Source organism: Halichoeres trimaculatus, unplaced genomic scaffold (genome assembly GCF_033239565.1).
Source record: "Halichoeres trimaculatus isolate MK-OKI-2021-1 unplaced genomic scaffold, fHalTri1.1 fHalTri1_scaffold_13, whole genome shotgun sequence".
Taxonomy (NCBI): domain Eukaryota; kingdom Metazoa; phylum Chordata; class Actinopteri; order Labriformes; family Labridae; genus Halichoeres; species Halichoeres trimaculatus.
The window spans coordinates 27,676,616-27,703,637 of NW_027437191.1; the positions used below are offsets into that span (position 1 = coordinate 27,676,616).

General features: G+C 41.3%; 1 protein-coding gene across 4 annotated transcripts in view; it reads right to left on the bottom strand.

Annotated features, from left to right (window-relative positions):
• Positions 1-27,022, bottom strand: part of trim67 (tripartite motif containing 67) — a 79,531-nt gene that overhangs the window by 44,896 nt on the left and 7,613 nt on the right. The window lies entirely within an intron of this gene.

A 27,022-nucleotide genomic window follows, 5' to 3' on the forward strand; every position in this document is an offset into this window, starting at 1 on the left:
TGAACTGCATTTTAGCTTTGAAAACATCAGATTTGGTTCACATTATAGTCCCAAAATAATCCTGTTTTACAATCATGAAGCACATTAAACTTCCCATTTTGTTGATCTGAAAATACAGAGGGGGCCAAAATTAAAGCAACTATCTACATATCTAAAAAGGTTTCAGTTGTTTTGGAATTGGCCAATAAAATTCCCATTAAGTGAATGAAAGTTTATCTACAAAGTAATTTTAACACTCTATATACCATAGGACAGAGCCATCATAAGGAAATCTTGGTCACTTGTCTTATTAAAAAAAAAAAAAAAAAAAAAAAAAAAAAAAAACACTGAACTGGCCTTCTCAAGTCCGGGCCTCAACCCCATCCAGCAAATCTGGCTGGGTTGGTAAAATAAAGTGGACAGATCTGTTGAAAATCGAAAGGAGAGTCTTTGACTTGAGCTGCAGAACTCATGGGATAACATTAAAGCTTTCAGGAAACATTCGCCAGAAACATATGCTGCTGTAACTACTGCAAAAGGTAGAAAAACCAAATATTAAAGTAGATGAAACAGAAGAACCCCATCTAATGGGTTATCTGTTAGGTGTTCTTATGATTCTGGCTACTGCTGCATGTAATAATAATATACAAGACTCTCTTTTTTCATTTTATTATGTAATTTAAAATGGTTGGACCAAGGGATTTGCTTGTTTTTGGCAAGCTACAGCAGCTGCCTGTTTTGTATGCATCTTTCTTCAATTCAATAAAACTGGAATATAGTTTTGTTTGCAAGTGTCATAAAGTGCTAATTTTATATTTTCTGGTTTTAAGAGTTGCCCTGGGTGTGTTTTGGAACAGTTTATCATCCAGTGTTAATACGATACTGCTGCAGTAAAACCAGACAAAGACACAGAGACAGAAGAAGAAGAAGAGACATGAAGGATGATCAGAAATCCAGATGGTAGAGCAGAGACACAGACACCAGACACCGAACACTCCCATTCACCTTCTTAGTCATCAGGCAGCTATTCCAATCAGATACATAATCTCCAGTGTGTGTGAGTGTGTGCATCTATATGTATGTGTGTGTGTGTGTGTTGGAGAGATAGCGTTTGTGTGTACATTTGTCACTGGTTAAAGACAGGACAAAGGAAACACACACACCAGCAGTGATGAATCTTCTCCATGGACGCCACGCCCACATTCCCCACCTGCTCCTCTATCCCTGAACACACACACACACACACACACACACACACACACACACACACACACACACACACACACACACACACACACACACACACACACACACACACACACACACACACACACACACACACTCTTTCTTTGCATGCAGAGCCAGAAGGGGATATGAAGCTGGCAGATCTCCTCTTTTGTTCGCAGGAATCATAAATATCAGCTGGTTGGCTGCATGGAGCAAAGGTCAGAGTCATATCGGGATTATTCGAGATTTCAGCTCCGAGATGTATTAAAATTCTACTTTGAAAACAATGAATGTGATTTTTAGCATGAGAATAGCTACAAACATTTAATTTTAGAGGCTTCGTTCAGAGAACTACTCCTCTTTAAATTGTAAATCAACTGCTGGACAAGGGTCAAATGTTCAATAGATATTTTGTTTTTGATTTTAAATTGGAAGCACTATGTTGATCCTGACCTTTGAATGTAGGACTCTGCTTTGGACTGGACTCAAAAAGCTGCTCTTTGATTTGGAGTGCAGACACAAGACATCTCCAGGAGACAGTTAAAATGCCTTTACTGTGAGATTTCTGGTAATAAAAGCAAACCAACAGGAAGTGGCTCACCTTTAACAATACTTAAAACATCTTTGGCATATCAAGAGTTGTTACAACTCAAAAAAGCAAAGAGTACTTTAAGCAAATCTGCCTACGAAAGACCAATAGATAGCACTGATAATGTTGAAGGTAGGTAAGGCATCAGAAATTAAGACACTCTTTATACATACCCCCTCTTTAATCAGACATTAAAGAGGGGTATGATGCTTTCCCATATTTTGGACATGGACATAAAGTGACAATGCTGGACGATGGACTAAACATCTGGATGAAGAATTTCAAACCACTACTTATTTATATGTTGTAGAAATCCCTAAATCTGCCTGTAAACTAATTAAAATAGCATGTTCTTTAAAAAAAAAAAAAAAAGACAAAAAGAAAGAAAAGAATAAAAGAAGGGGGACTACATGAGACTTGCTGGAATAATGAGGTCATCAACATTAGAATCTTCTGATTCTGAGCCTTTAGAAGGCTGGCCAATCAGAAGAAAGGGGGTTTCTGGAGTGGGGAGCCTTAAAGAGACAGCAGTTGCACACAGAGGCTGACATAAGAGTTTTCTAAAACATCAGTGTGAGAAAACATAGGACTGGTTTGAGATGTAAAACATGGAAATCTACTACGGAGGCACCATAAGGACAGAAATAGAGCCTAAAAAAGCACAATACCCCTCTTTAAGGAAGCAGGTGAAGCATGTGTATTAGATATATCATGGATCAGAAATAATCTTTTTGTTCAGCCTCTTAATCAGGAAAACCAGCTGAGATGTAGGTGTTAAATTCATGCTTAGCATCAAAAATTTCCCTTTAAGTCGTCTTTATGCGCTTTTTCATAAGCTCTTTGTCCCAATTCATTCCTGAATGAATGATCCATTTATTGTCTGTTTGTCATGTTTTAATTGAGAGACTACAAAACTGATTCTCATGGCAATAAAACAATAAGAGTCCTGTATCAGAAAACAGGATTAAGCAGAGAAACGTACCCTTAATGTGTATTTAACAATTCATGTTCATTTCTCTTTGTGTTATACTGATTGTAAAACAGTTCCTCCCCCCTGTGGCTATCTTCCATGGTTAGATATAAAAAGGAAATCTCCGACCACACACAGTCAACGCACTGTATGCATAATCCTCTCTCCACATCTCAACAATACCCACTCTACCCCCACACCACACACACTCACACACACACACACTGATCTTATCCCCCATCCATCCTTTTTCCATGCACGTGTTGTCCGGAGTCAGAGGGAGGGACGTGTGGAGGTCATGGTTCAAAAATCAAGCCAACCCTTTCTGCAGAGCTCCTCGCTGCTCCTCACCAAGAGGCCATCTGCCTCAGCAAGCTGTCTGGCCTGATCAGCACGAGTGTGTGTGTGTGTGTTTGCATGCCAAGATGCTAACAAGGGGATGACGGATGTGCCATACGAGGGCCGTCCTGGCACCTCCCCTCCTCTCTCATTTGTTCTGTCTGTTTCTTTATTCACTGAACCGCAGCCGTGTTCATCGGGTCAAAGTTCTGAGCTACAAACGCCCACATGCCTGCTCCCAGCTGCTCGTTTGTTTACCGTAGGAGACATCTTTTCTTCATTCATTGATTTTTCTTAACATATTTTGGGATGTATTTCAGTCTATCCCAGCATGCATTGTGCCATATTTTCAAGGCAGAAGCATGAAAAGCATTTCCACAGCTATAAAAACAACATGAAGCACAGAGAAGGAATCAGACAACTGTTACACACTACAAAGACCAGCAATAATTCCCTACTGTGTTGAAGTACTGAGCATGCAGAGAAGTAAACATCACATTATCAGGGAGAGAATTTTTCATCCATGAGTGTGCTTTGTAGGTTTTCTTCAACACAACACATGCTGCACCCAAACAAAGCCCAATTGGAGTGGACCATTACTTTGTATGGCTCATTTGTCGGTCATGACCAAACTGGTTGTGTCTTCAGCGATACTTTTGCTGTTTTTGCTCCTGTGTTTGTCTGGAAATCCTACAAGTAAACATGGCTGCATTGTTTACATGTGAAATCAGCTGTTAGAAACCTGTAGCATGTCAATGCTAACTGGTGCAAGGCCAGATGTTTCCCACAAGGTAAGGAGAAGGAGGTGAGGACGACGTGCTGGTTCTCAGGTGTGAGCTAAGAAGTGACAACATGGACCTGTTCTTTCATCCATCTTTATTGGGAATGTAAGATCTATCTCCAATAACCCTCCAAACATTGGACGCCGGAGAGACATGCAGATCATGTCAGTATTGGGTCGGTCCGTCGAAGACCATATCTAGAAGTCAGAGCAACATGCAAAATGGGTACAGATTTTGTCATCTAAATCTGACCATTTTTGGACGTTGTAATGACGTTCAGCATTTGCAGACCAAATTTAGACGTCAATGAGACATTCAAAATGGATCTAAACATTCAGACGTCATTATGAGACCTTTTTTAGACGTTAACCTGACCTCCATATGCCGACCAAAAAAAGACGTAATAAAAACATTCATTCTGCATCTTTAGTAGACCTAATTTGGATGGCAAAAATTATGTTAAATATATGTCATTTCAACATCACATTGCGCAGTGGGAAGATGGACAAGCTAGCCGCACTAACCCAGTAACAGAGGGAATACCAGAAGGTGGAGTAGCATCATGCTATTCAGACATGATTAACATAGCTAACATCAGACACCAACGCCACATTGGAAGAACTTCACCTGCTGTGAGCAGACAGGATCCAGGAGACAGAGACTGAACAGACTGCTGAAGAAGCTCAGTCCTGGACCCTGTGGGGGTGGAGACTGGCTGAACTGGACAATGATGAACAAGCTGTCATCATCTATTTTGTTATGGGTTTTTGTGCACTTTCTACACACTTTCTTACTTTTGTTTTTCTTGATTGCTATGGCTCCTGAAGTTCCCCCTGGGATAAATAAAGTGTTTTCTATTCTATTACTGTTACCTCACTGATTGAGGTGAGGGAGTCTAAACAAAAACAGCTCTGGTTAAACAGGGATTGTGGTTTCCGTTTGGTGTTCATGAGGTCTTTCTTTTTCATTAACTGCAGACTTTTTACTTTATAAAACCAAGACCACACTCCACACATACCCATGCACAGCAGCAGCAGCTACTGGGGAAATGGATCCAAATACGCCATTAGCCGGTGAAACCTTTGACCTCCCGTGCCTCGGAAAAGGTGGAGTAAATTAGTGCATGCTGTAAATTTTGTGGTTTGTCATTTATTGCTGTAGCTGTGGGTTGTCTCTTGGACCCAGCCTGCAGTCTTTAAATCACAGGGGTGGCTGTGGCTCAGAGGTAGAGTCAGGGGTTGGATCCCAGTTCCTGCAGTTGCATGGTTGAGAAAGACACTGAACTCCAAATTCTTGTTACGACGACCACTTTTTAGCTGATTAAAGCAATTTGTTGGCTCAAAACTACTTTTCCATCTCCTAAGAATACTTAAGAAGTCTCACAGGGCATGTTTAGCAGCACTATCTGTGTTAAGATCCTCTCAAAAAGTAACAAACATACAAGGAAGAGGCACATTTTACACCCCACTGCTTGTTGTGTTTTGGTTGATCCTGTGTTGAAGTAGTATGTGTTGGATTGTGAAGGCTTGTTTAAGTACCAGTGTCCCCATTTTAAAAGTGATCTTTAAACTACCATGACTACTCAACCATTTAGGCCAGCAAGGAAATTCAAACAGCTTGCTAACCCATATAGACCAGATGCAACATTTATGAGTATATAACTTTAAGGCTGGATGCTACGAATGCACGTTTATTCCTTGATAACCGGATGCAAAATGCAGGTCATGTACACATCAGGCCAGACAGTTACATCCATCTTAGCTGTAAAAAGCCATTTGCAAGAAAGAAAAAGTAACACAAACTATTAAGCAAAACGCAATGCATTTCATCGGTCACATATCTTGAATATCATGTCACCATCTTAAATTTCCTACATGTCGCATCCAGTCAAGGTACAAATGCGTTGATGTTGCTTTCACTCTAAATGGGTTAAAGCAACATCAAAAGAAGAAAAGACACATTTGATGGCGGTATCAGGTGTTTTATGGTACTGCATAGGATGCAAGCTGTGCTCATTTTACAAATGCTTCCGTTACCGTAATTCTTCAACTTTTTGGGCCGGTGAAAAAAATCCAAACACTTCCTGAAAGAAGATAAAACAAGCTTTTCAGGCACGATTTCTGACACTTTTGAGGCCAAAATCACATCAGCAACAACAAAAACATCCAGGTGGCCTGTATGACACTTGGGTGGTAAAGGTTAACAATCGCCCTAATGTAGGGGGCTGTTTATGCAAAATTATTGTTGCGTTTAGGCCTACACAGGAACCAACCAAAAACGCAAACTATTGGGGGGTAGAATTTTTCTGAAATGCTGCCAACACCGTTGCCCTATAAACAGTAAGCTGGCGTTTTCAGCAGAAACCCTGATGTCACGCTCCACTTTGTGCAAGTGCTTACAACAGTACAACAGTACAGTTCATCATCGACTACCATGTTGTGCTTGTGCTGCTCAATCTGCTGAATCTGCTGACTGTCTTTCTACAAAATGTACATCTATTGCTCCACTTCTGCACTTAGTATTCACCAAAACACCAGATGATCAGCCCCACTGTACTTCAGTGAAGATCTACCAAAAGCAGCTTCTGGACAAGACAGTTATAGCCCCAAGTACAGGCCTGGCATGCTTAGTACAGCATTTCTGTGTAAACACAGATTTTTTTTCACTGTGTTTAAGCCTTTTTCAGATGAAACGTCGCGTAAACGGGGCCTAAATCATAAACTCCCGTTATGGATGGTCTTCTTAACACTTTGCTTTGACAACCTAATTCCCATTTTCAAAGGGTCAAATACCAACTTACACAAAAGGAACCCAAAGCATCAACAATGGATTCTTTAACTGAAATTTAAGCCAGAATGGACACTCAAAAAAACCCATCAAATTCAAAGACAGAGAGTTAAACATGAACCAGTATATGGCACTAAAAACAAAGCTTACTTTCTTAAATGTTTTGATGTTTTCTTTGTAAAATATCAAGAGTATTCAGTCTGCCTGAGGAGTTAAGATGAAAGCATTAAAATAATGGTGGAATCAGTAATTTGAGATAATCAACGACTGTTTACAGTCTGTGATCGCTCGGCTGGATATTTGATTAATGAAGTCCTCTAAACCTGTGACATCTCATCCTTTTACTGCGCTGTAGGCTCATGTGATCACACCATGAGACATTTATCATCATTATTATCCTTCACACCCAGAGCAATAACTCATACTACAGCAGTAGTAAAAGAGATATTTTCACATTTCTACACTAAATCTGCTGAGGGAACATCTCTACACCCACAGATCCAGGGTGCGAGAGTCTTTGGAAGTTCAAACTCCTCAGGCTCTCCATTTAACAACATTTTTAGCAGCAAGAGCACCTAACCTCCTGAATCTGTTTCCCATCCACCACCTCCTCCACCTCCTCTTTGGCATCTTTGTGGAGCTCAGAGGAATCAGCAGCTCCTCCATGAATGTGACCGGCCTTCCTGAATGTCACAGACTGAATAAATGGCTCTGCATCCCTCCCATAATAAGATAATGAGATAATAGCACTTGTCTCTGAGAGCTCTGCTGAGGGGTGCTGACTGCGGGAAAAAGAAAAATGACACTCAGGTTTGGAGGAGTCATAAAGGATGGAAAAGGTCAAGAGAAGGAGAACAAAAGAAACAAAGAGAGGAAGAAATGAGATTTGAGAATGTAGATTTCTGCTTTGCAGGTGCTTCTTCTTCTTCCTCCTCTTCTTATCTCGTGTTATTTTCTTTCAGCTCTTGCTATTCTTCCCCCCGCTTTTCTTCTACATGACTTTCTCATTTTGTCTCTTTTGTTCCAAATGTCTTCAGCCGCTCGCTTGTTCACTTCCTGCAGGGCAGACTTGTCACATTTCCACTCTGTTATACACAGTTTTGGGGCCTGTTGAGGGTTGACACATCGTGACTGTAGCCAAATTTAGACCTTGGTATTGTTCCGACTTTGTTTTCAGGCTGAGGATGAAGAGGAACCTCATGAACTGGTATTTTTAAAACCTCTGAAAAGCTCTTGGGAAGGTTACTGTTTTTGTACTTAGTTGAAGACTATTTTAACTCTGGAGTTAGTCTAAAGCTGTTAATGTCAAAGCAAAATGAATACAATGTGCTTTAAAGCATGTTCTTTCACAAAGACTATAACTTAAAGAGGGGGTATTGTTCTTTTCAAAGGCTTTTATTGTCCCTCTGGTTCCCCTGTAGTAGCTTTGCATGTTTTACAGCTCAAACGAAATCCCCATTTTTCCCAACACAGATGTTTTAGAAAACCTTTTTTTTAGTCTTTGTCTGAAACACTTCATTTTGGGTGGTGTCTCTTTAAGATTCTGTGCTCAACAAACCCCCTTCCCTCTGATTGGCCAGCCCTCTGGAGGCCTGTCGTGGGCAGGCCTGCCCAGCTGGAAATAATCAGCCAGTTAACTATTGACACCATGAAAGAGACACAGGTGCAGATTTCGTCATAATTCAGGGGAACCTTCTGGAAAACCCTGTCAAACAAACTTAAACTGCCCATACCACTCATAAACAGTGATAAACGTGGCTAGCGGTAACGATGTGACTGAGAGAATATCAAGAAAAACATTCTTTAGCCGGAGAAATGGAGATTTTATTGCAAGAATACTTCAAAAGCTGTTATCCGTGAGTCAATCAGGTAAACAAAGAGAAAGAGAAAGTTTGGCGATCGTGAACAGAGTAAATGCGTGTGGTGTTTCTGAGCGCACAGTAGATAACCTCAAAAATAAAGTAAGCTATACAAAAGATGCCTTGAAATAACTCTTAAAGCAGTTTATGAGCTTAAACATTTCACCACACACATCTTTGAAGGACCCAGACGTATAAAAGCGAAGAGCAAATCAAACTTGGAAAACTGACGGCAGCTAGCCTCGCTGGTTTGAGACTTCGATTTTTTCCCTTATCTCATCTGTTCACTGAAAAATGTTGAGTCTATTAAATCTAAATTTGCTTTATGGCTACAGATCGCCACCTCCCCAAAGGACTGTCCACTGTATTTCCACATTTGGTCTCAAATAGTAACACATCGCACAATGTCCTCCTTTAAACAGCCGAACAGGCGCTGTAATCCTGCCGTTGGCGCCTATAATGGTGGAGTATACCACCATTAAATCTAACGTTCTTTTGGCTGGTTAACCTTCATCATGCATACCACTAATTGATTTTTTTATTTATTTTTTTTGCCATTACTACAAACAGTCTGTTTTCCCCGCTAGTGGCTTGTCATTTTAACAGCTCTTGTTGAGATCTCATGCTATTTTCAGAACGGACCATTTTGGCAAGTTTACAGACAGATTCAATGATTTTTTCAACATGTGGACATCTAGCAGTGTGGAAATCTGCACAAATTTAGTTTAAACATCCAGCATTCTTCAATTACACCCATGTTTAAAATTTTGAAAGTTATAATACCCCCTCTTTAAGTTCCCACAGGAAAAGACTTCAGGGACATTTTTAGACCAGGCTTCAGGACTCAGTCTCTACTGCCCAAAACAACCTGATGAAAAATAAAAAGATGCTCTAAGTATTTCATGATGTGGCCATGAGGCTCTCTATTATTAGCAGTGGCCACTTTAAAGGTTAAAATTCACTGTGACAGGACACTTTTTTTACATGGCTCCACTTTTGAATAATTGAGTTTGTGAAGACAAAAGCTTCACACACGCTTCGGCTTCAGACACCTGCTGTTGTCAGGACCTGAAAAGGCACTTTTTGACGCAAACTTTCACCTAATGTGACCAGACTGGTGGACCGAGTTTTTTTAATCAGACGGAGACTGAGACATGGTCTGTATGTAGGTCACTGCTCCAGGATTAAGTCCCTCAGGTAGACAGAGACGGCAGCTGATAACTCAGACAGGAAGGAAAGTTAAGTGGTTACCTGAGGTGGGGTCAGTCCCTAGAGCTGGAGTCTGCTGTTGTTCAAAACATTTCCTGCTGATACCAGAAATACCAGACCAATCATGGTCCTTTATTTAGGAGATGAGCAGGTGTTGCTCTGATTGGTGGCTGTCATCTCCCCATGGACGAAGAAATGATTTAAACGGCAGCACAGCCAGGCTACTTTTCTCTATGGCAACAAATGATAAGCGTTTCAGCTTCACAGAGAGAGCTGCAGACAGGTGGCCCACCTTCATTTACAGCTATATGACTCACTCAGAAACAGTCACTCCTACACACCTACACAAAACCGAGCTAACAAACGGCTGGCTGAGAGATTCATGTATGAAAAGCAAATTCTTGACATTTCAGGACCTGAACGCTCCAGAAAATGTCAAGAGCTTACATACAAAAGGAGCTATAGGCTCTAATTTTCAATTAGTTTCAGAAACTTCCTAAAGGTCGCAGAGAAACAGTTGCAGCGAGTCATTTAGGAGGAGAATTGGGGTGAGTGTGAACATCAGGAGAACAATGGGGAGCTGTGATGTGTTTGGCTGTCAGCCGGGGGATGGTTGAGGGTTGATGGTGGTGTTGACCTTGTCAAATAACACCCAGGGGACATGGAGGAGGGGCTGGACCCCCTCCATTACCTCCTCCTCCTCTTTTCATTTCCTCTCATTTGCATTTTTTGGCCTCTATGTCATCCTATCTTGGTTTTCTATCACCCTGCCTCACAGATTTCAACTAAATCCTGATACTTTCAACAACTTTTAATGCTGTAAATTGTCTTTTCTGAATGCATATTGTACGACTGAGCGATTCTGGTAAGAACTGGAGTTGGTTAACAAATCAGATCTTATCCTCCTTTAATAAAGCCCGGCACCGTGGCACACTGACAATCCAGTAATGAGGAAAGCAGCCCGGATTTTAATCCACTTCTCCCAAATGAAAACCCACTTCCTCGTGCAGAAAGCAAAGTTAACATTAAGCTCCTAAAATTAAAACGGCACATTTGGTCAAAATGTTTCTCTGGTACTCAGAGATCCTTTGCTCAATGTGAGAAAAAAGAAAACACTTCCCACCACATGAGCAGCCAAAGTGAGTCATTGGCAGATTGCAGAGTGAGTTCCTGATATAGTAAGATGCAGCTGCCTCCACAGTCTCCGCTGCGTGTGTCATGATGCACACTCACAGCTCTGAGTTGGAGGATAATCCTTTACTCCTCAGCTTCAGGCCATGATATCGTAATATTTAACGTTTTTGTTCGTCTAATTGAAACATCCTTAAAAAGCAGTGATGAGCCTTTGTATAGAGTTTGTTATAAGTCTGCCGATTCATGAAACACAACAAACTCTAATTTCCCTTTCGGTGTGAAATACTCAATTCTGATTAGTCAAGGGTGGATAACAATGATGAATGATTGTAAGCAACAAAAGCACTTAAGACAACCTGATCCAAATGTGTGTTTCTGCTGTTCAGTTTGCATGCATTTGCTTCAGAGGCATACAGAGGCCAACAAGACCTACCCCCTGCAGTGCCCCCAATAGGCCTGGTGCACTCATTCATCACGTCTTGATTTGCAGCATTTTTCTTTTGCATGTGATTGTGTTTTTGTATTTGCATGGTTAATTTATCTGCAGATTGTTTGCAGTTTGTGCAGTTGTTTTGGCTTTTTGCTGAATATTTTATCATTTGCATGCATGCACGGCAGGAATTTGCATTTTTCCAACTGGAGATCATTGGAACTGCAGACTGAGGGGCCGTCTACACAAAAACATTTTCAGGGTGAAATGCAAAAGTCGGCTAAAGCACCGTTTCGGTATTTACAACCTCCAGAGTGGAATTTTTCTGACATGCTGCGGACACTGTTGCCGTGTAAACAGCAAGCTGGTGTTTTCAGTGCCAACATTGACGTTTTGCTCTGTCACGCTTCGCAGCACATACAACAGTACAACAGTACAGTTGTTACGATCATCCCGGACAACTGTGCTCTGCTTGTGCTACTGAATCTGCTGACTGTCTTTCAACAAAATGTGCATTTGTTGCACCCATAGACTATAAAACATGGACGTAGCCTGTGCAACATCAACTGTCTGTTCCTGAAACCGTTAAAGGAAGCCAATCTGTAGACGCAGCCACATTTGCAATGATGCCCGCTTTGAGCTTCTTTTCAAACAGCTGCAGTCACATGACCTGAGCTGTGGCTCTGATTGGACAATCAGATAGTCCTAATAACTTCTAAACAACAGAGTTAGAAATAAAATCACTCATCGTACAGTGTGTGTCGATAGTGAAATCCACGTGTTAGACCCTGAAGTCAGCTGTTTTTTGAACCAGGCTGTAAATATGCTTTTTAATGCCGTAAAGGTCTGTTTTTATGTCTGGGTGTGAACATGACTTCCAGTCTTTCTGCAGTCAGCCTCTGGCAGATTCTTGTCGAACAGCAACTTTTAGAACTTCCGCATAGGTTTCATTTTTACTAACCGGATGTTGCCCCTTGGTTGCTCCACTTTTAAATTTAGTATTCCCCAGTACACGATGATCTACCGGACAAGACAGTAGCGCCACCTGCAGGCCTGGCATGCTTACTACAGCGTTCTCAGTCCCTCAGCGTTTCTGTGTAAACAGATGTTTTTTTACTTTAGCGTTTTCAGATAAAATGTCATTGTGTAAACGGGTCCTGATTAGCAAGTAAATACTAACCTTACCAGTAGTGTGCAAGAGGGGTTGCCCCCTCTTGTGGTCCAATTGTTGAAAATCATGTACTACAGTGCCCTCTTGTTTGGAAAAACTATTAAACTGCCTCTTTGGCTGGTTTAAACATGATAAACTGCCTTTCCAGAAGACAAAAATGTGCTTAAGTGCTCCTCTGGTTTGCAAATACACAAGTGTACTCTTGGGAGTCAAAAACTATAGTTCCCTTTCGGATTGCAAAAATGTACACATAAGTTCCCTCTTGGGATGCAAAAACACTTAAGTGGGAACCTATTTGGCAAAACACACTCAATGGTTTTCTTTACTGGTCAAAACATGATAAATTTCCCACTTTGATGGCAAAAAGGCATGGTTAACTGCGATATTCAGTAGCAAGGGTGGGCTTTTGGTGCCTTTTTTTCTCTCTTTTGCCCCGGCCTTCAAGAACTCTGTGCACACCCCTGAATTTAACCCAGAAAACCAACATGTAGAGCTGAAGTAATGATCCATACATTACAGCATCTGTGCTGCTTCATGCAGCTTTCTGACCGTCTATACATAAAGCATTAATATTTCAAACATAAGGTTCAGTGCTTAAATGTGTCCAGCACTGCAGTGCAAAAAGGAAGTTATGATTTACACGACTGCTGGCTGCTTCATGAGTCAGCATCTCTCAAATTTTCATAAACTTTTCACGGAGTCCTGTCTTTTATGAACCATAAAACACAGCATATTACTAATACATTACTCAAAGTTCTTCTTTTGGGGTCTTTATGTACTACTAAATTCAAAGAGAGCCCCAGTGGAGGGAGATAAAAATGCTCCAAAGTACTTTCACTTCTGCCTGTTATGATGAGATCTTTCACTAGAGAACAGAACAGTCTTATCATCTCCAGAGAAATGGATTCCTCCACAGTCCTCTTAAATAAACTGGAGCAGAGATCGGTGACTATTGCGAGAAGTGCCAAAAATGAGCTCCAGGAGGACAAAGGGAGCATCATTTTATCACTCTGACTTCCCCTTGCGGGGGTTAGCTTCTGAAGAAGAGTGTCAGGGCAACAAAAGTGCTGCAGAGCAAAGACGAACAGCTCCACCAATCAATAATTGATCAGGGCATCTTCCATATGAATAAATGCAAGGGGGTAGGTGGATGGCCTGCAGCGTAATTGTCATAAAACAAGTGCAAATGAGGTTTGTTGAGGATGATAAATCAATTATGTACCATCAGTTCTCCATTCTTACAATTCCTCCTCTGCTGAATTACAGCGAGTCTTAGATACTAAGCAAAAGCTGGAACATATAAGACTCCTCTATAAGCATGTAATCTGCTGTTTAATTTATACGCCTTCTCTAATGAATGAGCAGCCATGGTAATGATGCTCACACAGCCACTGTGCAGTGTCCACGCTCTCCTCTGAGGTCTGACATCAGCACTTGTTACTAAAAATAGATCACAAATACAACACAAAATACTGGGTTAACAGCAGCTACACACACGTCTCCACAGCTTGAGCGAGCCAGAGGAGTGGAAGCGACGTGTGGTGGAGTGTGCATTAACCTACATGCAACGTATAAGTCCCGCAGCACAGCCTTGAGTTACTACATGCCCTACAGTACGCGTGCATGTGTGTGTGAGCATGTGTGTGTGTATGTGGGGCAGAAATCTGTTAACGCAGTCATATTATGTTCACTGAGCTCCCATGTGTGGACAAAAATCCATCTCCCACAAGGTTAACCAGATATTTCAGGGTTAATACTCAGTTTCAGGTTCAAGGTTAGAGTAAAGATTAGACTTCACGTCCTAAATCCTCTTAAAAAGCTGAAGTGATGAAAATGATGCAGAACAAAATAGAGATTGTCAGTCTCAAATATATATCGCTCACAACACACTTGGATTATTTCCTGCACACTTGTGTGCAGCTACAGAAGCTTCGAGTGGCCTCACTGGAGGCATTTTCACATTCAGCTCAGCCACTAAAGCAACTTATTCTCACATAAGGATCTGTAAGCTCATATTTTATTTGTCAGAAAGGAGTTTCTGCTCCCCTAGTAGCTTCATCAAAATACCATGCGACCTGATTCAGGTTACAAATATGAATCAAATGACTGGTAATTGAGCTGTGCTTACAAAGCACTTTTCTGAGCGTCTCATCTCTCAAAGTGCTTTTACACTACATGTCCCGTTTATGCTCTTAAACATTGATTGTGAAGCATCAAAGCACCCATAGGACCAGTTACATTCACATATGTTCAAATGTTGGAAGCAAATGGGAGGAGCTTTGAAAGACTTGTAGACTGCAAGAGATCAAAACGCCTACTGTTGAATTGGCCCAGTGAGAAGGAATAAGACACTGACAGACTGAAACACTCACAAATATCAGCATCATAGATGAACTGATGTGTTGTCTTACAGTGGAAAAACAAGCAAACTGAAAGCTTCTCAATGGGGACCAAAAGTTAGAGTACAAGTCATATCGACAGAGGGCTAGTCATTGCTTTGCAGGTCTCAAGTAAGTCTCAGTTCTTTAATCCCAAGTCTCAAGTCAAGTCTCAAGTAAAAACAAGGGAGGTTGAGAAAGTCTGCGTCACAGGCTTGGAATTTTCAAGTCTTTACAAGTCACAAGCACTGCTTACCAAATAAAATGCCACTTTAACAATGTAACAATCTACTAAATTTAACAAATACAATGAAAGTGTTTTGTATTCTTTTATTTGTTTTTTCAATAAAACTGGCATGACAAGACTTTGTCTTTGTGGTCTCATCATAGTTGAGACACAGTGAGACACACGCTGCTACAACTTTGATGACTTGACAGTAACATGTACTGTTGCACTAAAATGGGCACCAAGCTAAAGCTAGCCAAAGCATTATATCACAACAGGTCTCCTTAGGTATAATTACTGTTCTTTGTGCAACCTTAGGTGCCAAAAAAAGTTGAAAGTTATCGGTTATTTTTGTGTTGCAGGTTTTGCACACAGCAATTTGTTGTTTTGTTTAAGACCTTTTAATTTGATAACGCGAATGAAATTATCCTCACTAGCTTCTCGGTGTGGGTAACTGCCACTCTTGAGCAGTCTGGCGCTCACAGAAACGTCATCTACACCCTTGTTGTTTATTCTCAAACTTGATTGGACGTTGATAGATGCGTTAAATGAGACAAATTCTGAAAATTTGTTGTCCTGAAATAACAGAAGTTGAACACTTTGAATGGTGGCACTTTTTATTCAGCACACTCTTAGTCTTAGTCTAATGACTTAAAAAAACACAAGTCTTTTAAAGTCATTAGACTAAAGTCAGAGTCAAATCCCAAGTCATTGATGTCAAAGTCTAAGTCGAGTTACAAGTCTTTGATGATATTATCAAGTCCAGTCCAAAGTCATCAAAATTGTAACTCAAGTCAGACTCAAGTCTAAGTCTCATGACTCCAGTCCACACCTCTCAATATTGAAATCAAACAGGTAGTTTGACCGGTAGAGTAAATGGTTTAAACCAAACCCGCAAAACACAAAAGAATAAAACTTGCAAAGACAACAGATATTTAGGGATACAACAAATTTAGATCTAATTTAAATAAGAGAAACAACATCTTTTATTTTTATTGCCGTTTATGTGGTGTATGAGTGTGCGATATGAATTTGTTGGATCAGAGTTTTCCAGAAAGTTCCCCAGACATATGAGTTCTGCTCCTGCCTCGCTTTTTTGGTGCAATTAGACATCTGGCCAATTTTTGGCAGTAGTGCATGCGGCTAACGCTACAGTCCAATGGGCCATTACTTGACGACACATTGGATAAGAATACAGGCCCTGTTCTGTACTGTGCTCATAGTCAAGACAAGGCTTTTATATCCTTCTGTTGTGTGCCAAAAGAAATTAGGGAAGGGCATTTCTGATAATATACAGTCAGGCTCATGCTGAAAGAGAAGTGCTTCATAGACCACAATGCTAATAAGCTACAAATTAAACTTTTTGATAAAAGGACTTAATGTCTGTGATGTCACCCATTTGTTTCTGATGCCGAGTTTTGAAGCCTGTCGTTGTACCAACCCATATTAGACATGCTAAACTCATGAGGCAAGTATCATAATTTGGAAACACATCTATTTGTGCTGTAATAATCATCTTTTTTGGCTTGGTGTGTATATGGTTTCTGGTACTTTCTAAGCCAGCCTCAAGTGGACACTTAAGGAACTCCAGTTTTTGGGTCCTCTGCAATGACTTCATTTCTTGCAGACAGAGGTTGCTACTTGAGCTGCCCTCTTAACAAGCTTTAAAAATCCAAATGGAAAGAAAACTGTGGCTGCAAGCCAACAGAATAGAGATTTATCGCACCTGGGTTTCAAATTGCAACATGAGAAGGTTTATAGTCAGAACTCCAGAAAATTTTACCTAGTGATCACCTCATCCAAGCCATGCATTATGTTGGGTTAGAAAACATGCAAATGTGCTTTTGCAGTTATGACTGGATTTTTTGAATGAGTGTGTATGTAGCTACTGGTGCTTTTGGAGCCAGCCTCAAGTGGACACTTAGGGTACTGCAGTCAGGAGGTTGCCACTTGAGCAAAAGTGATTGAGAAATGATGCTTCGAAGCACTGGTTAGGATCATGTGAGAGAAAACTGATCTTTGATGCTTTGTTGCAGAAATCCAATTTTTAAGATGAAGACTAATCTGTGAAATGAGAAAATCCACCTTGTGATAGAGTAAACACACACTGGATGCACAGATAAGGATTTTTCTTTTGTCATTTTTTATTACCCAGCCAATCCAAGGAGCTGAAGAAGTGAGATAACACTGAGTGTTTCAAGCTTCTCAAGGATTCCTGGACTCCTCTAATCCATCAGAATGTCCTTGTAAGTTTTGTTCATAGTGTTCGTGTGTGTTTTTTTTTTGTGTGTGTGTTTCCGTGCGTGTGCCCAGGCCTGAGGTAAAAGGCGAGTGAGGCTGACCCAACATGATCGGCGAGCTGCCATCTGGAATGAGGTTACTGAGGCACGGTCGGTCGGCACACTTCAGCGCTGGAGCTTTTTAAATTAGCTCACAGGAGCAGTGTCTCTGTGAGATGAAAGCAGCTACTTTTTGTGATAAAATTGCTGTAATTCGTTGTAACACAGCCTGAAGCGCTGAATTCAATTTCGAGGGATGTGTTCTGCTTCATACGGAGGAAATATGAGCCGGGGTTTCATCCAGGGGTGGATATACCAAGAGGTTATCGTGTCATCAATATTAAGGGAACATGCTCAGACTTAAGCTTCTTAGCATAAAACAACGTTATTCCTTTTGGGAAACAGATGAGTTTTACGTTTATTCCTGAAGCACGTGTGTCATTTGGCTTTTACATCTAACTTTCTGACCTCCACATCATTCCAACATCAAAGCTGCTTTTCTGCTTTCAAACTACAATCTCCAAAATGACGAGTCTTTCCCGTGCTGTGTGTAAAAGCCTCCACGAATATTCAATACTCCAGTCAGAGGAGAATGACTAAATGCTTTCCCTTTTCGATCCACATAAAAGCTCCGTGAACAGAAATAAACCACATCAAAGATTAGGAGCAGGCAGGCAGCTCAGACTGAAACATGCATGTCAGAGAGTTTTGTCGGTCCCCGGCGGAAGAGAAAACAAGCGATACAAATTGTTTACTGTCAATATTAAATGATGTAACACGAGAGGGAGCGGAGGAAACAATCAGCTCTGTGTTTATGTGTGTGTGAGTAAACCAGGGAGCAGAGGAATGATTACTGTCAGCAGATTATCACAAACATGTAGATGTCATTTAGTGAAGGAAGTACAGCATTATCTTTGTCTTCATTTTTCATGTCACAGATTCTCAGTCAGGGAATCCTCTTTGTGACTGAAGCTTTACTACAGTCAGAACAAACCGGCCTTCTTTCAACCCACGGCTGTGTGAGCAACACTCGTTTTACTGTAGCAGAATAAAGCTACGTCATCTTCAGTCTCAGAGAGCACTCCCACTGGCCATCTGCTGCTCTCTTTCTCGCTTCCACACACTCGATGAGGCTTCATTTTGAGTTAAGAGCAAAGTTTGAAGATTTTTTATGTGGAAATGTAGCCAAGTGTTGCCAGTTTTCTACAGTATTACTCTATTTAGGATGTAAGGACATGGAGAATTTCATAAACTGTGGCCATTTCTGCAACAGACTTCACCAGTCACCCTTTTCCAACCCAAGGTATCAACATGGATTTTGTCTATCCTACTTCTTTAAAAATCCAAAATATTGCTCCCTTTGGTTCCAGATGCTGTAAACAATTTGAAGACAAGACTCAGGTGCTTATAGTTTGGGCTACATTAGAGCAGTGCAGTTACATGCAGCTTAAGAAATCAGACTATGAACTTAGTCAGCACAAGACCAGACAATTGGGATGCATGTAAACAGCTTAGTCAGACTGGGAACAGACTGAGCATGGCTTGATCTACTAACATTGATAATGCGATTGCTATTGATAGATTTGAGAGGGTTCGGCAGGTCTTGGTACGTCTTGCTGTCAGTGCAAGCTACTTTCTGCCCGAAAGAGGAAGTAGATGACCATGTGAAATAGCGTTTTTGCACTCCAACACAATAAACCAAAACCATGGAATTTAAATTACACATATAATATGTAGATTTTGAGTTGTCCTCAGGTGAACCCAAAGTAGTTGAATAGCACGCAGCTTCGCTTATCAAAAAAGGACACAGCTCTACCTGTCAAAGTAGAGTGAGACATTCTAGGGCAGAAGTGCAGTTCTCTTTTCTGCAAGTATAGATAGACATGACTACAGCCGTTACTAGATTAATGGCCTGCTCACTGGACTTTCTAAACGAGCTGTAAGACAGCTGCAGTACATCCAGAACGCTGCTGCTCAAGTCCTGACCAGAACCAGGAAATACGACCATATTAGTCCAGTACTCAGGTCTCTGCACTGGCTTCCTGTGGCTCAGAGAATAGACTTTAAAACAGCTCTGCTTGTTTACAAGTCTCTCCATCAGTGGTGGACTGGGAGTGAAAAACAGCCCTGGACCTTGACTCGGCCCAGTCCAGGACAACGGGACACGTCCATTACCCCCCCCCAACAGTACCAGCCGACAGCACACAACCCGCTCCAAGGATGAGCGCCCACGATGGTGTCTACTGTCTTGTGTATTTCGCCCTGCTCCACTTGCACACACCACGTACAAGTAGCCGGTGGGCTGGCAGCACCAGCCGTTCTGGTATTCTCCAGATGACAAGTCCACCCCTGATGTTATTAACTAAAAAAAAAACAAAAGCGCTCCTACCGCCAGCCAGTCAGGATCTGGAATAGACCCGCCATTCGGGAAAAGTCCTGAATTTCCCGATGGCCAGCCTGCCCCTGCTCTCCATGGTTTGGCACCAAAGTACGCCCCTGACACGCTAAAACCATACGAACCAACTTAGTTTCTGAGAACCTCAGGGAGGGGTCTCCTGCTAGTGCCCAGAGTCAGGACTAAACACGGTGATGCTGCATTCCAGTTTTATGCCCCTAAGATCTGGAACAGTCTTCCAGAAGATGAGACAGGCCTCAACTCTGACAATGGTCTAATCACAGCTGAAAACAGTTCTGTTTAGCTTAGCATATGACAACTGAAAGTATTTTATCTACTCTCCTCTCTTTCAATTTGACTTATCACTTTTACTGTTAATGTATGACAAGATTTTATAAATTGATTTTATTTTGCCTATTGTGATTTTATTTCCATTTTTATTGCACTTTGAATTTCCTTGTGTACGAATCGTGCTCTACAAATAAGCTTGCCTTTTCTTGAGCTCAGTGTCTTTATGAAGATTCTGCACAGTAATTTCATACCAACACTCACTGTTCATTGCTTATCAAGGTCATACAAAACCTTCAAGCGTCCAACTGAATTTGCACCAAGTCAAATTTCTCAAAGTCAGACCAACAAACCTCAATTGGTATCTTTTTTTTTTCTTTCTGGATGTTTTGAAGTTAGGCCTTGACAAGAGTTGTGATATTCACAGATAAACTGAAACTATCATCAACTATTGAAATCCTACTTATTGACTGCATATTAATGGGGTATCCAAGTTTGAATGATTCTGATCTGTATCTTACCCTGGATGAAATGAGTTACCCGCAAGCTGGCTTCTAAGAAAAATAAATTCATGTAAAAATGAGCTAGACTTTTGAGCAACTCTTTGAAAGAAACAGATCTAAAAGCTCCAGCTCCCTCCAAAGAGCTGTAAATCCCATCTCTTGCTTTGACTCAGTAAAAATACTCAGAAGAAGATGAAACATAGTAAACAAGACAACAAGGCTGCATTCTCCCTTGTTTATTGGTACCCAGACTGCATGATATCCAAAGTCACAAGACGATGGATTTCCTGTGCCTCATTCTAGTTGTCTTTATTGGTCCCTAAAAACCTCTAACCTGTGATCCCAGACCTGGATTCATCACTATGGTGTTGATATGTAAAATATAATCCGGCATTACAATAATTGTTTTATTCTGAAACTCAACTGGAGGTTTGATATGGCCAAAACGTTGTTTGTGTTTTCACTGTTAAACCTCATTAGAGAGCCTCTTATTTGCCACCATCTTACCCTTGTTCTGCTTCTAATGCTCCCCCTGAAGGAGGATCAGAGGTGGAACAAGTTTGCTCCCCATTACCACCAAACCACGGCTGTCTCTACTCTAACACATCACTGGATCTGATAGGTTTGTTCTGCCCTTTAGTTCAAGATTAATCCCAATCTGTTGTGGTTCAGTGATGTGCACAACACATTACAGTGTTTAAAAAAGGAAATTTGAAGACTGAAATAAACCCCAAAGAAGACGAGACAGTAATCGAGATAATCCTCAAACACAGATTGTCAACATGGGGTTGAATTATCCCAAACATGCACAGTCATTGACAAAACTGTGTATCGGAAGCATGCACAGGAAATAATACATGATTTTCAGTTTGTGACAGAGGGGAAAACAGACTTAATGCCCGAGGAGGAAATGTAATTTTGGAGGCAGAATGTCAGCTCCGGTTTTGGAAATGAGAGAACAGACTTCAGCAACAGCAGAAGCAGCTTTGTTTTGCCAAAACAGCAAACAATAAAACCTACAACAACAGCTGACTGAAAAGGTTCAGAAACTGGAGAACAACAAGAGGAGAAATCAGGTGACAGGAGGAAGAAGAGGGAGAAGGATTTCAGGCTCTCGAAGAAGAGCAGCTCCAAATACCGAGGGAGCAATTACGTTCAGGGGCTGTGTACAGATCCAACATCATTCCTCACAGACTAATGGTCCCATCTTTGAGGGAGAGTAAGGAAGGCTTAAAAAGACACCTGGGCAGAGAAGAAAAACAACCTTCTCTGAAAAACAGGATATATTTTGATCATGGGGTTATCTACTGGCAAACAGAAGCACACAGGCAGAACCACAGCTGCCAAAAAAATGCAATTACAGAAGGGGAAGATATGCGAAAATATCATTTAATCAGCCAGAAGGTGTCGAAAAACTGACATGTGTTTACGAGAAGATGTAAAAGGCCGAAATGTCAGAGTGAAAATCCAAAGCAGACATTTTTACAAGTACTAAGTTACTGTTAGCGGGAGCATTCTGGTAAATGTAATGAAATGAGTTTGTTTGAATTGTAAAGGAAATATCTTATCATTTTAACCTGATTTCACATGCGTCTTTGAACCAGTCTCACTGCAGCTGCAAAATGTTTTTCCCCACTGGCATCATGTCATTCGTTTGAACAGCCTGGAAACATGACACCCTTTTTCAGACCAGCTTCAGTCTCTGTTGTGACTTGCAGTGCAATATGCATTATGCTGACTGTGGATGCTGAGTGCAGACTTTTCTGTTTGGATTGTATCAGACCATGTACTATTATTCTATGTCTTATCATATTGTGTATTTGCAGGTTGCATCATCGCACCACTTGTGTTTTGTCTCATTATGCTGGTAATGATGTATTTTGTCTGTTTGTTATGTATCATATCGTATTGTGCATGTTATGTCTCTCCTTTTCTGCAGCTGAAACCCTGGAATATGCATTTATTTGATCTAGAACCAACTACTGCAACAGAATCTTCTATGATTCATCATCAAAATTCTTCAGTAAACTTCAGTAAATCTAGACTACTCACCCAGTCCTGCAATTAAATCACACATGTCCTTCATAACCTCCACTGGCTCCCTGAGGGTCAGCAATATGTTCCAACATTTCTAGGATTTTTTCATAATTAGGTCTATTTCTAGGTTTTTCTTGAATTTCAGACCGTTCCAAGCAAAAAAAAATTGGAAACACTTTATAGTGAACAAATTAATGAATATTTGCATTTTGATCAGCTGTAGAAATTGTCACAATCACAAACTACATAAGGCTGTTGGACCATAGGGCTGAAGGAACATATGGCTGTGGGAACTAGGGGCAGTGGGAACATAGGGCTGTGGGAACATAGGACTATGCGTACATAAGGCTGTGGGGACATTGGGCAGGGAGAACACAGGGGAATGGGAACATAGGGCTTTAGAAACATAAGGCTGTAAGAACAGAGGATCTTGGGAACATAAGGCTGTGGAAACATAGGGCTGTGGGAACTTCGAGTTGTGGGAACATAAGGCTGTGGAAACATAGGGCTGTGGGAACTTCGAGTTGTGGGAACATAAGGCTGTGGAAACATGGGGCTGTGGGGACATAAGGCTGTTGGGACATAAGGCTGTGGGAACATAGGACTGTGGGGACATAAGGCTGTGGGAACATAGGACTGTGGGGACATAGGGCCATTGAAACATAGAGCTGTGGGAACATAAGGCTGTGGAACATTAGGCTGTGGCAACACAGGGCTGTGGGAACAGGGTCATGGAAACATTTGGCTGTCAGAACATGGGGACATGGGAAAGTAGGGCTTGGGGAACGTAAGGCTGTGGGAACATACAACTGTGGGAACATTGGGCCATAAGAACATTGAGCTATGAGAACATTGGGCTGTGAACATAGGGTCATGGGGACATCGGGCTATGGGAACATAGGGTCATGTGAACATCGGGCTATGGGAACATAGGGTCATGGGAACATTGGGCTATGGGAACATAGGGTCATGTGAACATCGGGCTATGGGAACATAGGGTCATGGGAACATTGGGCTATGGGAACATAGGGTCATGGTAACATCGGGCTATGGGAACAAAGGGTTATGGGAACACAGGGCCATGATGACATTAGGCTGTGAGAACGTTGGGTCATAGGAACATTTTGCTGTGTGAACATAGGGTCATGGGAACATAAGGCTGTGGGAACATAGGGCTACGGGAACATTGGGCTATGAACTTGGGGTCATGGGAACATAGGGCTGTGGGAATATGGGGTCATGGGAACATAGGGCTTTGGAAACATTGGGCTGTGAACATAGGGAAAACTTTTTTTATCTGTTTTTGCAATCTGTGAAGTGTCTGAGAATTTTGAAGAGGGCTATACATGATAAATGTATTGTTATGAAAATGATACATTGTGTTGCATCATTTAGTCACGTTGTATCTAAGCAGTAACCTCCAGCTGTTATCAATGAAGCTGATGCAAAAGTGTGAAGAACTGCAATTCATCAAATGTCCACTAGAGGCTGGCTCCAGAAGCACCAGGAACCACATACACAGCAAGCCAAAAGAGCTGATTTTTGTTTTAAGACACCAATAAAGTTTCAAATCCTATATTTTGTTTTTTGTGCTGCATGGTGTCACATTGTTATGACAATATAGTATTTGCTGTAAGTATTAAATGGTATTAGCTCTGTCCTATCCTGCTGTTTCCTTACATGTCCTCTTTTGCAGTAGTCACAAAAGTATCCTACAAATGAATTTATGGATGCTCAGGATGAGGATGTGTTTTAGAGAGACTGGCTGATTCAAATATTCAAACGCTGCTTTGGAAAACAAGGCCAAGCCCGAGGCTCTCTCTCTGCTCGCTTACAATGCATCTTAGTAAATGTGGGCACTGCTGGCACTGCTTCCTAAAGCAGAGCTGGCACACTCTGAGAAATGTGTTCCTCCAAATTTACTACAGCTCTACGAACACCGAAAAGTGATCCGTACAAAATGTGACATACCTTCAGTGTCCTCTGCTGCGAGTCAGGTTGATGTTTACATTGCTTTACAAAGATCCTCTGCTAATTGAAACCTATCACTCTGACTTTTTTTAAGTGGATGATGGATAAAAAGGCAAAATATGTGAGAAACTAAATACATGGTTAAGACTTGGCTTAAAATTCTTGGCTTGAGTCCAATAAATGTTGGCTTGATGTCAGACACATTTCAGGCAGCATTACAGCTCTCTGAAAACATGTAAGCTGCATTAATTTAATGGCACATAAGCTAATTTTCTAGAAGACTGGGTTGTGAGGATTTAGAGCCTTTAACTCAAAGCTTCATATAAATTAATGTTTTTAAAGAGAAGCGAAGGTAGGTATGAGATAGCAGGTCAATCTGCATCTTATTACACTTCCACTCTGGCATCCCACTCTGCAGGATTAACAGTTAACTGTCTCTGCAGCGCTGTAGCCTCAGGGCTAATCTGACCTAGTGGAAATTAAGCTTTAGAAGCCACACAAATTGGCTTTTTTAAAGTCAATTTTTGAAATGGAAATGAGAAAAAAAACATTAATTATGAGCCTCACTTCACAAACAGCTACTTCCTAGTTAAAATAAGTTATGAATAATAATGAGGAAGACTCCAATCTGTCCCATTTTAAATTTTGAGATGATCTTAAGATGACGGTGCAAACAATGAAACCCTGACAGCAGCAGCAGCGGAAACTGCAACTCTGCACTTCATTCGTTTTAATATTTAACTCCAAGCCAGTTTCTCTTTACTGGACTGAGCTAGGTCACACACACATAGACACACACACACACGTGAGCTCTCATATACGTGTGTGTGTGTGTGAGTGCTTTAAATAGACAGTGTGTTTTCTGCTCGACTGATCAGAGGAAACTGGATCAGTGTGTCTTCCTCTGCATTCCCTCGGCGAAAGTTCATCCGCTTCACTAAAGCATATTCAGGCCTTCTGAGTGTGTGTGAGCCAATGTATGTGTGTGTAAGGGTGTGTAGTAGTGGGAATGTCACCCCCAGGCTTCCTGGTTGGTGTAGTGAGTGTTTGATTTACTGCAAATTCAATAATGAGCAAAATGTATCCCAACAATGTCGCTCTGGATTAAACAACTCTTTGACAGACGTTACAAACACAGCAGCACAAACCGATTCCTACACAAAGAAGAATCAATACATGTGAACACGTTCACTCTTAAAAGAATCTGATTGACAACTACAGATATGAGACATAATGTTATTCACAGTCTACAACCCAAGGTAACAAACATACACACACATCATTTGCTGAATCATGGAAGTCCTTCGTCGCTGTGATTTGGAGGCACAGCATCATGCATATTAATGAATCTGCAGCCCAAAGTCAAACGCATGAATATTTAATTTCACAGAACAACATTTACAAGTGTCGCAGCCAAATTACCAACAAAAATGCCCCAACTGAACACACAACAGTTAGCTGCTTAAATTCCTCCAGGACTGGGCTGGAAAGACGAACCATGGACGAGGAATAATTCTCAAACACTGTGCAAAATGTTGAGATTAAGAAGGCACATATACACTGTGTGTTCATGCCAGTTATATTATATGTCATGTTTGATCTGGAACAACTTCCCCTGTGTTTGAACAGATTTTATCTGTGGGTTTTCTTTCTCTGGTAACGTTCTCCAAGTCCTTAGAGAGTTTCTAAGTGATCTTGCAAAAGTCTCCCTCCTAGATATATGCCTGATAGTAATCCACACTTTGAAATGAGACCAATATTACAGGTTACAGGTCAGGGCTAATTAGCCTTTAGCTCAGGCTGTATCACTCTTTAAAGGTCCAATATTGTGCAAAAATCACTTTATTGAGTCTTTTAGTGAAATTTGTGGGTATTTGGCTTTCCTACCAGCCCCCAAAATGTGATATTTAATGACAAAACCTGTACTTAGTTGTGCTAGTGAATGTAAAATCCTGACCTAAAACAGCAAGTCTGACCTGATTGGTCCACCGGAGCAGATACCCCCGAACCCCCTCCCGGCCAACTCCACTCCCCATGTTCCATGCACAAGTTTCCCATCTCGGAAGAAGACAAGTCTTAGTGGCTGGAGTTCATTTATCAAGGAAATGTGCCAGCTACACTCAGTTAAACTGTGCATGTGTGTGCTAGTCACTTCACAGCCGAGTGCTTTTCCAACTTTGGACAGTACAACAGAGGGCTAGCGAATGGACTGGTCCTAAATCCAGGCGCATTACCAACCATCCACCAACAAGCCTGGGACCCTGGAAATGTGAGTATTTTAAATGCTGTGTGCTGTGGAGCAGATGTAAGAGCTTTTACTCAGTGTCCCTCCTCTGTGTTAGCTACAGGATGCTAACTTTAGCTGCGGTTAGCCTGTTGTTTTAGCCTGTAATGTTACGATAAAAGAGCTTCGCTGTTTTCTATCAATCTGAGCTCGTGGCGCCACTCTCAGTGACGCTGAAGAGTGGG